General features: G+C 47.8%; 1 pseudogene; it reads left to right on the top strand.

Moving 5' to 3' along the window:
• The first annotated feature begins 2,942 nt into the window (after window positions 1–2,942).
• LOC131908060 (large ribosomal subunit protein P1-like) lies at window positions 2,943–3,340 on the top strand (annotated as a pseudogene).
• Window positions 3,341–12,159: the final 8,819 nt, after the last annotated feature.

The following is a 12,159-nucleotide window of genomic DNA, read 5'->3' on the forward strand; positions in this document are numbered from 1 at the left end:
CTGTCTTTATATGCTCTCCCCCCACCCCCGTAGGCCTGGGTCCTAAGCTTTTCTTCTAACACCAGTCATATTGGATTAGATTCAACTCCCATGCTCTCACTTAATCTTAGCCGTCTCTTTAAAGACTATATCCAAATATCCCGAGGTCTGAGAGGACTTCACATAGATGTGTCCACAGGACACTGCTCAACTGCACAGAAAGAGCCCCTCAACTTTGGGAAAATGAAGCAACAGGAGAAAACACACAGGCAATTGTCTGTGTGGAGTGTCACAAAGGCCAGGGTAGGGAGGGTAACATGACCAGGAGACTGACGCAGATGGCCGCTCCTGGCCAAAACCGCACAAAGCCATGTTGTAGAATATTATTTGAAGATGTGTTGCTTTTGCTTATGTTGCATTTGTTTAACTCTGTGAAGCTGTGTTACTGTGTCTGTGTAAAACACCTCATGGTTTAATAAAGAACTGAACAGCCAATGGTGAAGCAGGAGAGAGAGATAGGTGGGGCTGGCAGGCAGAGAGAATATATAGAAGGAGAAATCTGGGAGGAGAAAAGATCAAGGAAGAAGGAGCCAGAGAAGAAGGAGGACATCAGGGGCCAGCCACCCAGCTACACAGCAAGCCGTGGAGTAAGGGTAAGATTACAGAGTTAGAGAACGGGAAAAGCCCAGAGGCAAAACGTAGACAGGATAAGTTATGGAAAGCTGGCTAGAAACTAAGCCAAGCTAAGGCTGAGCATTGATAATTAAGAATAAGCCTCTGTGTGATTTATCTGGGAGCTGGGTGGCAGGCCCCTCAAAAGAGTAAAAACCAAACAACAACAAAGTCCTCTCTCCAGCGGAATAGAGAGAATGCCTGGAATACACTGGCCCTAGCACACACTTACATGAAATAAAAGGTATTCACTGGTTCCAAGCACTTGGCCCATTTCCCCACACAGCAGAAACAGAGGTTTCAGCAGCTGGGCAGGCCCTGCCCAGTCTGACCTCGAGGAAGAACTTCTAGGAAGCAGGTCCTGGTGTTTCCTTATCTTTCCTAAGAATTTGCCTCTAAATTCACATTGCCTCTTTGGCCAGGGCCAAATCCCCTTTATCAAGTGCCATTCAGTCCAAGCTTGAGATCTCCATCTCCGTAAATGGCCCAAGGCTACAGGTAGAGGGGGGCAGGAGGCTCTTGCATCTTGGGTGCTGACCCCAGGAGGCATTTGTGATGCTGCTACCAACTCTGTGAAAAATCTGGGTCAGATAAATGCAGTCATTTTGCAGCCTGTGGGAAAGCCTTTAGAGGGGCATCTGCCTTGGTCAAGTATTGAAGAAGATTTTGCGTTTTTGTGGAAATGATTATTGCCACAAATGCTGCCGTTTGAGAGAAACACAGGCCCATCTATGCCCAGAATTTAGATATTTACAATAATACTGTGGCACCTCAGAGCACTCAACATTAAGCGAGTCAGCCAGCCGGCATGGAACACCTGCTCCAGTCTTCAAATAAAGACAAATGATTGCATGCTTCCTGCCTCCACTCTGGCAAGACTCCTCATGGTCCCTCCTGTTCGAATCTGGCTCTAGCAACCAAGAAGTAGGAAAATTACTTCCCCAGCATGAGGTGGGTGAGACCTGGTACTTTTATTTCAAACATAAGTTTCTTTTACAGTCTGATCCAGTCCAAAAGAACAGGATTTGAGCCAGGACCTGACCAGCTGAATCTAAGCACTGCCGTTCACCAGCAGCAAGGGATCTGCTTGGGCCATCTCCTGGTCTCTAAGTCTGGACCTTCATAATAATAGTATTTAACCTTTCTTGTAACATGAATCTGAACAGGTCTTATTAATAAAAACAAACTTGGAGCCAGGTATTGGGGTGAATGCTGAAGGATCAGAGAAACAGAACAAACCACATCCAACCACAACTTGCCAAGTTCTCAGCTGATCTTGTTTCCTCAAACTGGAAGCCTCTGTGTCCTCATCCGAATGGATCTCAGCTGAACTGCTGCTAAAAGCTTAACAGACTCTAGCTCCTGGTTTTCATGTCTTATATACTTTTCTGCTTCCTGCCATCAATTCCTGGGATTAAAGGCATGTTTCACCATACCTGGCTGTTTCCTGTGTGGCTTTGAACTCACAGAGATCAGGATGGATCTCTGCCTCCAGAATGCTGGGATTAAAGGTGTGTGTGCCACCATTTTCTGGCCTCTATGTCTATCTAGTGGCTGTTCTGTTCTCTGACCCCAGATAAGTTTATTAAGGTGCATGATATATTGGGGGATACAATATCACCACACTTCCTCCTTCACAAGGTTTTATAAGAAGCAAATGGTCAATGTAGATGAAGGTATTTGTAAATGAAAGCGAATTGTGTACTTTGCAGGGGGCATTACTTGTTTATCCGTTACAGCACTTGTATCTTTCCTCCCAGTGGCAGTATAACAACTGGACAATTTTTGTCACTCATAGGCTCTGGACTTCGAGTGGACTTGATCCTTTCCCAGTCCCAGGAGCTCAGAGTTTGACCCCAGAGCTGGCCCAGGACTACTTGCCAGCCTCCCAGATTTCTCCTACCAGGGACTGGTCTCCAGACACCGGCTTAGTCTCTTTGGTGCATCATCTTGTCCTGCAGTGCTTGCAAGAGCTGTACAAGCAGAAACTACCCTTTCTGATGCTCTGCCCCAAATGTTCCACTTGAAATTTGGAAGGCAGATGCATAACCCAGAAATGACTTCTCTGTGGCCCATGCGTTTCTGTTTCCAGTGAAGATGTTTTACCCTTTGATGCCATGAAGAGTCCACCAAGCAACCATTCACCCTGGTTCAATTGTGTCTTGGGTTTAAGAGGAGTGATGGGACCCTTTCCTCAGCTGCCGCCAAGGTGCTCGGTTCTTCCGAGGAAGCTAAGGCCGCGTTGGGGTGAGGCCCTCACTTCATCGGGCGACTAGCACCATGCCGGCAACATGGCCTCCGTCTTGGAGCTCGCCTGCATCTACTCCGCCCTCATCCTGCACGAGGACGAGGACGAGGTGACGGTCGCGGAGGACAAGATCAACGCCCTCATTAAAGCAGCTGGTGTCAATGCTGAACCTTTCTGGCCTGGCTTGTTTGCAAAGGCCCTGGCCAAGTCAACATTGGAAGCCTCATCTGTAATGTAGGGGCTGGTGGGCCTGCTCCAGCAGCTGGAGCCGCGCCAGCAGGCGGTCCTGCCCCCTCGACTGCTGCTGCCCCAGCTGAGGAGAAGAAAGTGGAAGCAAAGAAGGAAGAATCTGAGGAGTCTGATGACGACATGGGCTTTGGTCTTTTTGACTAAACCTCTTTTGTTAACATGTCCAATAAAAACATGAACCTGTAAAAAAAAAAAAAAAAAAAAAAAAGAGGAGTGATGGAGAGTGCATTTCCATGAGCTTCCTGGCTTCCAAATTCCTGAAGCACAAACAGTCCTACAGCCTTGAATCTCATCACGGCCACAGAGGTATCCTGCTTCCCACTTTGCTAAGTGATAGCTGCCCGCTGGAGGTTAGTTCTGCCGAGTTCTGGGAGTTATTTCTGAAGACTCACTCTAAAACGCACTTTCAGACCATCTAAAAACATTACGAGCAGCCAATGCTGCTTCCAAAACTATCTTTGCTCTAAATATTCAAAGTACCTTCTGTATTAGACACCTGTCTGACAGAGGGGTGGCCACCAGAAGCCAACCCCGACTAAAGAGAGTCAGATGACAGACAGAGTGTCGTTCTAGAGCTTGGGGAAAGGAGTCTAACTCGGATGGATTTGGAAGTCATGAGGCCAGAGCAGCTGCAGGGCCTTTTACCAAGGAGGCTGAGGAGAAACCAACAAACCAGCCACCAGAAGGGCCAAGATAAGACCTCCAAGAAGGTAGATCGTCACACTGTTTGAAAAGCTCAGTGTAGCAGGCTTTTTCTCTTGGGCCACCAACTAGCTCCCAAATCATGACATGGAGACTTATTAGTTATGAATGCGTGGCCTAGCTTAAGCTTGTTTCTTGCTAATTCTTGCAACTTAACCCATTTCTCTATGTCTATGTTTTGCCTCTGGGCTTTATACCTTTCTTTGTGTCCTACTCTGTGTCTGTTGGCTGGTGGCTGCCTTGATGGTCCCAAGAGTGTCCCTCTCCTTCTCCTTCCTGATGGGGGAATGTCTTCCACTTCTGGGCACCAGTCAACAACCGAAAACTCCCTCTGTTTGCATTTGGAGATGCTGTGGACCCACTAAAGGAGGGGAAGGAAATTGCACTCACTCCTTGCGAGCACTTGAAGGTGGTGATAAGTCCGGTTAACTTGAGTTCCTGCTTCAGGCACTATTTTGTGTTTTTACATTTTTTTTTCCTTCTTTAGGTTTAGAAAGTACTTTCACATTCTTTCACACACAGCATTGTATGCATTATTTGAGAACACTAGTTAGTGAAATTTCTTCACCCAGCTTGAGAAAGTCAAAGCAGATGCAGCAGTTTTTAGAACTGTAATAAAAGGTGACTGTCTCCTCAATCCCGCAATCCTCCCCCATGAGTCTTCTGCCCTCACTTCGTGCTTCCACAAAGAAAAACGATGCAGGAGACATGTTGACCGCCTGCTCTGTGAGAGAAAAAAGTGAAGAGGCTCCTCGTGTTGGTTCCACAGGCATGTCTACCATGGGCTTGGGGGGGTGAAGATTTAAAACAATACTCTTCCGAAATAAAGATTAACTGTTTAATTCATTGAGAAGTGAAGGCAAACTTGGATTGATTGATTATTTTGAGACAGGGTTTCTTTGTGTAGCCCTGGCTGTCCTGGAACTCACTCTGTAGACCAAGCTGGCCTCAGACTCAGAAATTCACCTGCCTCTACCTCCTGGGATTAAAGGCGTGTCCGTCACAACCCTGAGGCAAACCTTTTGATACTTGGTGTGATAGTTTGACTGTAATTGGCCCCCCATAATCCATCCCATAATCATCTCATAGGGAGTGGCACTGTCAGGAGGTGTGGCTTTGTTGGAGTGGGTGCGGCCTTGTGGGAGGAAGTATGTCACTGTGGGGGCGGGCTTTGAGGTTTCAGACCCTCAGGATACCGCCCAAAGTGTCAATTGATTTCCTGTTACCTACAAGATGTAGCCGTCTCAGCTCCAGGACCACCTCTGCCTGCACCTGCCATGTTCCCTGCTATGGCAATAACTGGCTGAACCTCTGAACTGTAAGAGTTGCCATGGCCACGGTGTCTCTTCCAGCAGTAGTAACCCTAACGAAGATACTTGGGTTCTACTGCATATATGTCATCCCAGTGGAGGGGAGTCGGCCACCACAGAGACAAATATTGATCAAACACCTCTGAAACCATGGCCAGGGCTTGTGGGTAGCCAAAGATAAGCCAGGTATGGTCAGTCCATCGATTCAAGAAACTTACCGTCTACAGGGAGGCAGGCTTGGTGAGAAATAATACTTCTTTGACAAAAGCTTTATCTTTGGACTCAAGGCAAAGCTAAAGAATACACTGGATGATCAAAGCAGCCGAATCACGAGTGTGACCCTGAGAAGAGCTTGAAAGTCAGCCCCACGGATGAGTTCTGGAGGAGAACTGGTGTGTCACCTCCCGAGGCGCCGCTCTGGAGGGGAAAGCTAATTGTCTGCTGTGCAGGTTCCAGCTTGTTTGTTTGTTTTTGTTTTTAGACCATACACGAGCAAAAAAGATCCCACACCTAAATTCTTGACCGATGGAATTTTCCTCTAAAGCGCCCCTAGCCTTCCCAGGATGTGAATGTTTTTAAGGCCGAGTAAGTATGACCACTAAACTGCTCCTCTGCGTGGCCTCTACCTCAGCTTCACCCTGGAGCCCCACCCACTTTCCAGTACTGCTGGAGTCTCCTTGGTGTGAATGACAGTCTCCTCTAGAGGGTGCTCTGCTGGGACACCTGGGTGCTGAGCACAGCTACTTAAGAAGCCTCTTGGGGACATTTTGACCTGGAACTCTGGAAGCACTGATTTCTTGGGACTCTGTTTACCCCATAAACCTAAAACAGATTTGCATTCAAACCTCACGTCATACCACATCCTCTGGACTTGGGGCTCCCAAGTCCCTATTGCAAGGAGCTTGTTGACCTTCTGTATGCAGTTTCTTTTGGGGGTACTCATCTACAAGCTGGGGAACAGAGACGACCATGTCCAGCTCCATCTGTCCCCATCTTGGCTCTGAGATGAAGTGCTTATGGCATCCTCTCTTTATTCAAACAGATTCCTGAGCATCTGGCTACCAGCAGATGGCCCCACCAGACAAAAAAGTCCCTGTGAAATTAAGCCAGGACTTCAAAACCAGAACAGGATCTTTTGTTGTTGTTGTTTTTGTTTTTTGAGACCGGGTTTCTCTGTGTAGCCCTGGCTGTTCTGGAACTCACTCTGTAGGACAAGGCTGGCCTCAAACTCAGAGATCCCACTGCCTCTGCCTCTTGAGTACTGGAATTAAAGGTGTGAGGCGCCACTGCCTGGCCCAAGCAGGATCTTAACAGGTCAAGTTCTCCTGTGATTTCTTTTGGTTTAAGACAGAATTGAGTTCAAAACAAAGCTTGTGTGCTGTTTAGTTTTTGGTGTTGTTGTTGTTTGTTTTTTGTTTTTGTTTTTGTTTTTGTTTTTGTTTTTGTTTTTGTTTCTGTCATCTTGACACAAGATGAAGTCATCCAGGAATACAGAACCTCAATTGAGGAATTGTCTCCATCAGACTGCCTGTAGGTGAGTCTGTAGAGCATTTTCGTGATTAATGATTGATGTGGGAGAACCCAGTCTCCTGTTGGCAATGCCAGCCCTGGGTAGGTGGTCCTGAGCTGTATAAGAAACGTGGCTGAGCAAGCACAGGAGAGCAAGGCATGGTTCCGCTTCAGTTCTGCCTCCGGGTTCCTGCCCTGACCTCCTGTCTTCCTGTCCTGGCTTCCCTCTACAGTGGGCTCTAACCTGTAAGTTAAATAAACCCTTTCCTCCCCAAGCTGCTTTTGGTCATTATTTTTTTTATCAGGCATGAGAATGATCCATAAAACACAACAAAACCCACTTTAAGAGTTCATGGGGGGGGGATAGGAAAGATGGGTGAGGGAGCAGGCCTGCCCGAGAGAAATGTATGGAAAAGAAGGGGTAACGGGTGGAGTCTGCTTTTGAGGATCACTTCGAGCATTGGTATAGGGGCTTATGTAGCCACATGTGCACACAGATTACATGGCCACGCTTCATATGGATTATGTAGGACGTAAGACCCTGGACTGACTAAGTAAGCGTTTCGCCTGAATGCTGATAGTGCATGTGTGGCCATGTGATTCTAGAAGCAGTTAGGGTGTCGGGAATGGTAACAGTCATGGTATTTACCCCAGCCATGGAAGGCAAACTAGGATGACTTGCATGTGATTATCAGAATGGGGTCTGGGTGGAAGGCTGCCACTCTGTGTACAGTATGGGAACAGGACCTGCAAGTGACTCCAGTGGGGACAGAACTCGCAGACTGCAGGGGACAAGGTGGTCAGGCAGAGCAAGGCCACTGAGAATAAAGATAACACAGATAGTCCTTACTGGGGTTTTTCTTGGAGAAGAAGTTTCTAGGGGTATTCACAGTATGTTTTCTAAAGGCTGAAAATGCCTTAATTCTTTTATAATAAATATGGTTCTTCTAACGAAAGTCTCTACCTGAAGGGCCGTGTTGGGGAGAGAATTAACCGAGGCTTCATGTATGAGGGGCTAGCTTCCTCTCTGCTTGCTTGCCACCCAGTCCTCCTCTACTGGCAGCCTCCTTGAACGATCCATATTATTTGAATAGTTGGAGGAAATAATGTATTTATATTAAAACAAGCCTGAGTAGATTATAAAGTCAGATGCAAAATTCATATGAATTTTTAAGCTAGAAAAGGCACTTGAAAGAAATTTTCTATCTGTTGCTTAAGGGCATGCACTCAACTTGCATCAAGAATACCCCAGTGAAGACGTTTGAGAAGTTCTGGTGGGACTCCTGGGAGATACTAAAAAGAGGCCTGCAGGAGACTAGTAAGAGCTGTGGAGGCCTGGTGCCGTGGGAGTCAGGGTAGCTCCTACACTCAACCCCCGAATGAGCGGCAAGCAGCCTGCTGGTCCCCTGAGCTGGAAAGCCCATGGGCATCCTCTTGAGACCTCACCACCAGTACCAAATCACCCCAGGACAGCCCTGGAGAGGTAAATAGTTCTGGATCACAAAACCTGGACTCAGCCGGGCAGTGGTGGCGTATGCCTTTAATCCCAGTACTCGGGAGGCAGAGGCAGGCGGATCTCTGTGAGTTTAAGGCCAGCCTGGTCTACAGAGCGAGATCCAGGAAAGGCGCAAAGCTACACAGAGAAACCCTGTCTCGAAAAACAAAACAAACAAACAAAACACCCTGGACTCAAACCCAGCCCACAAACCCTGCCAACCACACACTTCTAACAAACTGTCTCTGTGCTTCCTGTCTTCTGGTTGCCCCAAAACTCACCCCCAATGGCCAAGCCCACCTAGAGGAGCCCACGAGGTTGTACCGTCTCCTTGACGTAGTAGCTTCAGTCATTTCACATCTAGCACACACCTCTTGGTTTTCTAACACAAGAACACACGGGAACGAGATTCAGGGAACAGGTCCCTTTGAAGACAAGGGATCTCTCATGCCTCCAGTGGAAGAGGCTCCTCCAGCACGTGAAGTGGATGGTGGAACACAGCCTCAACTAAAGGGGAAAGGTGTGCTCTCCTGGGGCTGCATCTCCTTCAGGAAGCTGAGCTATTCCAAAGCTCAGGTCCTGCCCAGGGGGAGGAACTTCCCCCCTCAAGGCCTTCATGTGGTTCCCCACTCCTGGGCATCAGCATCTGTCATAGGACCTCTTCCTGGGGTGCTGGCTTGGGAATTTAAAGCCTGTGGTGCACCACCTAGGAAACCAGAGGAGGAGACGTGTACCCTTTCCCCCGATTTAATGGTTGGTGGGCAGGACAAAGCTCCAGCTGCCCTTCTCCCTAATTCTCACTTTCGGGAGTCAAGATGTCTGTATCTTGGAGTCACGTGAACATTTCAAAATAAAGAACATAAAATAAAAATAAGTCTGCTGGCCAGGGGTATGTTCTGGATTCTAACAGATGCTTTTCTCTTTGGAGGCAGCAGCCTGGACAATGCTTTTATCTACAACTCTGTCTCTCCCCTCCCCTAGCTGGAAGGAACTGGGTAGGTATGATCCACTGTAGATACATAAGAGACCAAGTAGGTGCTCATGGAGCAACACACTTTTTAAAAATGTATATGTTGTGGTTTTTTTGTTTGTTTGTTTGGTCTTTTTTGAGACAGGGTCTCTCTATATAGCCCTGGCTGTCCTAGGTCACTATGTAGACCAGGCTGGCCTACATCACAGTGATGGATGGATTAAAGGCATGAGCCACCATGCCGGGCCAAAGTTTTCAAATAAAAAACAAAAAATTAGATGCGGTCCTGCCTCAACTTGATGTGCCATGTTTTGTTCAAAAGCATGGAAGGCCTGCCCCTTTCTGAATGGAGATGGAGGAGGAGTGGATGGAGAGCGGGGGTAGATGGGAGTTGAGGGAAGGGAACAGGAGGAGAGGAGGGAGGGGAAACGGTGGTCGATATGTAAAATAAATAAAAAAAAGTTAATTAAATAAAATTTAAAAGTTATAAGTATACGTTTATGAGTTTGGATGTGAGTTTGTGTACAAAAGTGCAGTACCCATAGAGGTCATAAAAGAATCCCCTGGAGCTGGAGTTACAGGTCGTTGTGAACCACCAGAAGTGGGTGTGAGGAACCAAGCTCGGGTCCTCTACAAGAGCAGTGTGTGCTCTTAACTGCTAAGCCATCTCTCCAGCCCCAAGAGCACACTTGCGAGAGACCTCAGCAATGGTTCCATCTGATAGGTACCAATCCATGTATTTACTCAGTGTTCACTAATTACACACCAGGCATGGTAATAGGTATTTGGAATGAGTATGGGGCAATGTGGACAGATCTCTGTCTTCTTGATCCTAAATTTTAGTGGGGAAGGAAAATTTTTAAAGTTTCCAATTCTAGTGAGTATGAGGGAGGCGGGTGAGAAACTGGAACTGGCCTAGAAGCAAAAATCTTAATGCATCAGCAACCCAGTAATGGAGAGAGAGATGAAAGCTTGTGTGGAGAGCCCTGCACTGAAGGAGATGTGGAGATTAAGAAAAGGGAGGGTCTGGGTTAGAGTACAGGGAATAGCGTCCTCAGGGGAAGATCCCACCCAGCTAACCCTCTAACCTGTGGAAGGAAAAGATCTAAGGACTGTTTTGCTCCTAGAGGGGAACAAGTAACAAAAGCAGCTACAAATGTGATCCAAGAGGCCAGGCGTCACCCCAAGTGGAGTAGCCTAACTTGGCAGTGTCATCCATGTGCGGACTTTAGAACCAGGAAGGATACACCATCACGGAATCTCCTTCTGAAGATACAGAGAGCCACTGACGTCAGGCATGTGTGGCAGGGGAGTTCCTGCATGGAAGGCCTAAGCAGCCGATGGGGGAAGCCGTGAAAGTGAAGCCTGATTGCACTGGAGCCCCCAGATGGCCAGAGCCAGGAATCTCTACCAAGGACATGGCCAGAGCCAGGAATCTCTACCAAGGACAGCTGCGCTCAGGGAGTGCTCCTGCACACAGGAACCGGCCCAATTGCAGGCAGCAAAGGTAGAAGGAAGCGTAGAGCCATTAAGCCCTCTGACATCAGACATGGAACTACAGGATTGGAAGTGTGCCCTGCTGGGTTTTGGTCTTGCTTTGATCCAGTATTTCCTTACTCTGCCCACCTCGCCTCCTTTTTGGAATGGTAATGTACATTCTGGGCCATCGTGTATTGGAAGTATGTAATTTCCTTTTTGTTTTTAGGGGGGTTATAGTTAAGAGATTGCCTGGAGTCTCAGAACTTTGAGATTTCGAACCCTGGACATTTAAGGGGCGCTGAGACTGAAGGACTACAGAGACTTCAAGTTGGACTAGATGCACTTTGCTGTGCACCTGTGGGGGCCAGGAAATGCAATATGGTGGTTTGAATGAGAATGGCCTCATGGGCTCAGATGTTTGAATACTTGGTTCGCAGCTGGTGGAACTGTTTGGCAATGATTAGGGGGTGTGGCCGTTTGGGGAGGAGGCGGGGAAGAGTGAGATTTCAAAAGACCATGCCATTCCCAGTGCACTCTCTGCCTCTTGCTAGTGGATGTGAACTCTCGGCTGCTGCCCTAGCCACTTTCTCACTGTGTCCCATTCAGCCAGCAGGAACTTGAACCCTCTGGAACTCAATTGAACTCAGTTCAACTCACCTTGGCCGTGGTGTTATATCATTGTGATAGAAAGATAACCAGGCTTCCAGTTCCGACTTGGAAATCACCTCCACGTTGATAAGGATGCGTCTCTATGGGTGAAAGAGCTCTCCGGGTGAACTGTGTCTGTGACTCCTGACATCTGAGGTAGTTTGTTGACCCTTAGCACCATGTCAACCCCTCCCAGGTTCCTTTTCTGTAGCATGCAGTTCCCTGCCAGCGCACTGGATGGTACTATCCTGCCCACATGTGTGTTGTTTGTTACTCACGTCTGCCCTGCCCACGTAGATGGTGGCCCGTGAGCACAGGGGTCTCTTTTGCTCTTCTGCAGACAATAAACATTTGCTGAGTCTTCTACGAAGTGAAGGCCTTTCCATCCTTAACAGCGTGGAGCCGCTAAGTCTTCTGCTACAACAGGAACAGGGGCGTGGCAGGGACAGAAACAGTGACTCCAATGGTCAAGCGCTAAAGAATGAACATTACGTTTTTTTTTTCTCTGAGAAATCCAGCTGAGAAAGTGAAGCAGTACCGATGTCACTCTCGGTTAACCTTGTGATTTGTTCTCTGGGGAGGGCCTCAGAAGGTTGGTTTTCAGTATGGCCTCACTTCGGGTGCTGGAGCCACCCAAGTGATTGCTGTCTAGCACTGGAGAATGGAATCTCCAAGGACCGTTTCAGCTAGCACGACCAAGGGGGTGTGATTGTTCTAGACTGAAACAGTGGAGGCTGAGCAGGAATGCTCAATGGGTTCACAGGTCACTTGAGTGGAAGCTAACCCATTTTTCTCTCCAGCTCTGGTCTCATGCGTTGTACACACAATCAAGCCCTGCCACTAACGGAGCCCCCACTATTTTGAGGTAAGGCCCAAACTTATTGATATTAACATAGGG

The sequence above is a fragment of the Peromyscus eremicus genome, chromosome 4 (assembly GCF_949786415.1).
Source record: "Peromyscus eremicus chromosome 4, PerEre_H2_v1, whole genome shotgun sequence".
Taxonomy (NCBI): domain Eukaryota; kingdom Metazoa; phylum Chordata; class Mammalia; order Rodentia; family Cricetidae; genus Peromyscus; species Peromyscus eremicus.